The 5,036-nt window shown below is 30.7% G+C and overlaps 1 long non-coding RNA gene across 1 annotated transcript; it reads left to right on the top strand.

Moving 5' to 3' along the window:
- The first annotated feature begins 804 nt into the window (after positions 1-804).
- On the top strand, positions 805-1,904 carry LOC111901137 (uncharacterized). Its single transcript, XR_002853411.3, has 2 exons — positions 805-1,604; positions 1,713-1,904. It is a non-coding gene; the product is annotated as an uncharacterized LOC111901137 (long non-coding RNA).
- The last annotated feature ends 3,132 nt before the right edge of the window (positions 1,905-5,036 follow it).

Raw genomic sequence — 5,036 nt, 5'->3', positions numbered from 1 at the left:
TTTTTTTTTGTTTTTTCTACTTTGGGGTGGTTTCGTTATTTGTTTCAAGGTTGTAATTGGGATTTGAGAGATGAATCGTTAATTGTCAAGTGGTTGGAAGAATGTGAAAATGACTATATATGTTAATTGGGAGGAGGGGATAAGTTTGCCCGAGGAAAGCAAATAAGGGGAGAGGGAGGTGGGTTCTAGTTCTACAAGGTCAATAACATGACATTCAGGGGTATTTTGCTTAGCTTTTTAGAGACCAAAAGTTTTTTTTTTGAAAGGTTGCAAAAAGTCAGGTTCTTCTTACTTTTCCAAAAAGTTTATTTTACTTCTATCCAAAATCCAAAATTAGCTTTTAAAAGTCTTTTGTCAAACATCTTTTATCTTTGATCTTTTTTTAAAAAGACTTTTGGCCTCTCAAGAGCTAAGCCAAACACCCCTTCACTTAAATAAAAATAAATGAGCACAAAATATTTTGATGAAGGGTAAAACAGTAACTCAAGCATGACTTAACGAAACAAAAGCAAACGATATATATATATATATATATATATATATATATATATATATATATATATATATATATATATATATATATATATATATATATATATATATATATATATATATATATATATATATATATATATATATATATATATTATACCTTAATATACATATTTGGTCAAAGACTGAAAATTAAGAGGTACAAGCCTTATTGCTTCATGTATAATGATTTTATGCATTGCCACCTCATGGATATTAGTTTGGTCAATATTTGAAAAAGTCAAAATAATAATCGCCATGGTTTAGTGACTACGTCCAGATAAGGATTAAGAGTATTCAATCATACTTGACATATTCATACCATAATTTAAGGAGTTTTAGTTAGATTCAAACTTAAATCCCAATTATCTCGGCCCCGTCTCCTTATATTCCTTCGACTTGCAGATTGTTTCGATTCAAGGTCAGATCGAAGCCCTAGAAGCCCACCTTCTGCTTTGTTCGTCGCTGTTGTTGCTTCGACTGCCACTACCATTTGCAGCTTTCACCATGACACCTTCAATGACCATCTTCTCCTTCACCGCCACCATAGAAGCACTATGTTCTCAAAATCCCCACTACCACTTCTCACTTCTCCATCATCGGTCCCTTTGTTTAACTATCTAGAATTCTTACTGAAAACCCTAGCCCCACCCTAATTACTGTCGTTGTTACTTTCACCGTCACCGCCACCCACTGAACCATTCACCACCCCCGGAGAATTCATCAGATTTTCTTCAGATACATCAAATCTCCAGCACATCTCCAACTCCATAGAGAAAAAATAGTAAAAATTGACACGTATAGATTCTTTAATCAGAAAAATTATTGATTTGTGTTGTTTGATTTTCGATCAGTAGATAAGTGGAGAGAGCAGATCATGGTGGTCTAGGATGCCTATGAAGGGAAGGACTAGAAATCTGCCTATGTTACTTCTTCTTCTCTATTAATCACATCCATGTTTTACTAATGATATTTTAATTTAGTTGCTTTAATTTGGAGTTTTGTTTTGATTTTCGTAGGTTGATGTGTATCTATGTGTGCAAGTATGTATGTATGTGTATTTTTGTGTGCAGGTGTGTTTATTTGTGTGTGTAACTATGTTTATGTATATCCTAATTTTTGTTTTATCTTCTTTTAGAAACATATTATAGAAATATGATTTGTTTTTTGTCCCACTGTAGGAATTGTTTGAAGTGGAGTAAGCAAAACAGGACTGTATGAGTGACTTTAAGGTGGAAAAGTCTTTTCTTTTACAATCCCCTTTTGTATGTATATATTGTAGGTATTTCAGTAATAAGTATAGCTGTGAGCACTTTTGGATGGGACTTTGCCAGAGTGTTATCTGAGAAAAACCAATATGAATATTTTTGCTATTTCTGTTTCTTCTATTTGCTTCTTTTAAGTGTTACAGATTTGAATGCTTAATAATGTAATCATGGAAATCGATATTTTCACGTGTACCAAGTTATTCAAACGCAACCCCCATTCAAGATCAAACAAACATAATCATTTGTTGAGGGATCCTAATACTAAAATCCATTAAAACACTAGATGGTAACTGCAAAAAGGTAGCGACTTTAACTCTTCTCATGTCAATACGACTCAAATTCATGCTCTATTGGCTTATGTCGTACAAATAACATTAGATGTTTAATCTAATTTAAAGCGATATCAATGCTATTTTTAACGTTTCTGCTTAGAAATTTTGAATTAATCATGGGCTTTTTTTAATATTGTGGCCCCTTCAAAATCTTTTTCCATTTACATGTTTGCAAATTATTTATGCTTAACTTATTACAACTATTTTCATATCTATGCAACCCCTTTATCCCTTATTTCATTTTTTTTGCTTTTACCTTCCACCTAATAGCAGATAGCAAGTTTGTGTGTGTATGGCAGGTGGTTGGGGCATAACAGAATGAAATGATGTAAGTTACTATTTCTTCCATGTAGATTCACGAGTTGCATAGCCGATGTAGCAAGATCCAACACTATCTTTAATACTCACTGCCTCCCAACATGAGGGGTAAATTTGTCCAAAAATAAAAAAAAAACACTAAAAAATTCAACATTTTATGTAATGCAGATTGTTGTTCCAGACCATCATCATCAGGGGCAAATTATTTCCAGTTGGACTAATAGAATTCTAATGATTGAGTGAAATGAACTTTGGGAATCAAATTTTGCAATGTTCAAAACAAATTCAAATTGTCATTGCTTGTTCATAAACCATGATAAGAAAAAAAAATTAAGAGTACAAATTCTATAATTAAATAGATTTTAATTCATTATTAACAAAAGCTTGAAAGTGCAATGTTGAAGGAAGCAATTAAACTTGGGAGTTTGTTGCTATTTCTTCCATTCAGCCCTAATTGGACAAATGTAATTTTTCAGATTATAAGGTTTTAACGTGGGTTCAATTCCCGTCGTTCGCCCAAATTGAATTTAATTTATTTTTTTTAATAAATTATTCGCTACAAACGGATTTCTTTTTAGTGAACGTGTCATAGCTTCCTCCTATTTTTTTGTTTTGTAAAATTCAAGTGGGTTGTAGTAGTTTACTTATGGTTTTGAAATGTTGATTGTTTGTGTAATGTAAAATAGTGGTTTATTTTGATATTGTTTTGAATTAAAATGATTTTAACCTTAATTTTGTTTTTATCCTTTTGGCTTGGAAGTACCCAAAATACCCCCGAAAACGATTCTTCCAATTTTTATTTTCAGTTTTTTTTTTTCTTACTAGAAGTTGTGAATAGGTGTCAAATATTGATATAGTTAGATGCAATAATTGGTAGGACTTCGACAACCCCTTCGTATTTGTGTCCATTTATCCTTAATGCCTCTGGTCTTTGTGTCAAAGTATCTAACTTTTCTTTTGGTGTTGTACAAACAACGACATCATCACATACAAAAAAATATTGTTTCAAGTAATTAGGTCAACATTGTTTACACAAGTATCCATACGTACCAGTAGACTAACTTTTTCCATTGTTTGACTAAATTTCGTCATATATGTGAGGAGTATAATGTCTAGATATCTCCACCTGTAGGGAATCATTTATTGTTCAACAAGTGCATAGTTTTTAGACTTTAATCTACATAAATTACCAAAATGTAGTTTCGTTTTTATGGGATGGAATGGGTCATTCCCGGATATGTGATTCAATTATTAATAATGATTGATTTTCATTCCATACCATTTTGATATGGAATGAAATTTTAATTTAACCGGTCTTAATCATTATCCTTGTAATCTTTTCTAGCAGATAAATTCATTTAAATTAATTTTGGAACTTTAATAATATTGCTAAAATTAACTATATTTGACCATGTGCATCATGTCTAATTTCCTTTATATGTGATATATGTTTTTTTGGTTTCCAAACGGCAGTTATCACTGTTTTGATCGTTAACTAAGACTTAATACTATCTAGAATCCACTATATGTTACGTGCTATTATTGGACCAAAAAGAGTGACACATATAGTTACTTTTTAATATTAAAAAAAATTAAACAAAACTAAAGGTAGTATGTCGATTTAGGATATGGAGTTTTTCGTGAGGTACAACAAGAATGTTCTATAATTTTAGAATCTAAACATTTATAAGTTCGAGATTTCCACGTGCCAATACAAAAGTATTACCGAAGCCTGACGAATAATTCAACGCCAATGAAGTCTATACATCAAATCTGGTGTATAAAGAACCGTTGCACAATTAATAACGAACAATCAATCATATGTTTATGTATATTTGTAAAAAATCCTAAGTTTTTATTTTTAATCTTATTGAGCTTGTTTCTACTAGCATGACTGTTATTGATAATTGTTTAGATATAGTAAATCATTTGCACAAAAGAACTAATTGCCTGTAGAAACTAATTTCTGAAAAACCTATTCATATCCGTCGCTTGGCGCGGGTAAACGGCTAGTATATATATATATATATATATATATATATATATATATATATATATATATATATATATATATAAAAGAAATAATTGTTAGTAATAATAAACTTGTTATTTTTTTGGCAGAATTGATCCCTATATTATTGTTGGGCTACAAATGTAGGAATAGTAAATTTAGATGTTTTTTGGCAACTTTACTCCTCATTCTTTAGTTATTTTGACACTTTTGGTCATTGCAATCAATATTTTTACACTTTTTAGGAACCTTTTAATATTTAAAGTTTGACCACAAAATTTTAATGGTTTGACAACGTTGATCATTTTTCTAAAAAGTTGTTAAATCCTACCCCTTTAATTTTTTAGCCATTTTGACACTTCTGGTTTTTGCGTTCAAATTTTTTAAATTTTTCATAAAAACATGAAAAAAACGGTTCGGGACAAAGTCCGGACTTTTCATCCTTGCACTATCTACGACTGTAATATTTATCGATTCAGAAACAACATTGAAAGCTTCTGGCCCCCGCGTAATTGAGGTAACCTTTCTAGTTCAAATTAGAAACCAAATCCACAGCCAAATTAAAAAAAAAAAAAA

Source organism: Lactuca sativa, chromosome 6, assembly GCF_002870075.4.
Source record: "Lactuca sativa cultivar Salinas chromosome 6, Lsat_Salinas_v11, whole genome shotgun sequence".
NCBI lineage: Eukaryota > Viridiplantae > Streptophyta > Magnoliopsida > Asterales > Asteraceae > Lactuca > Lactuca sativa.
The sequence above is the reverse complement of the archived record's forward strand: the minus strand, read 5'-3'. Positions and strand labels throughout refer to the sequence as shown.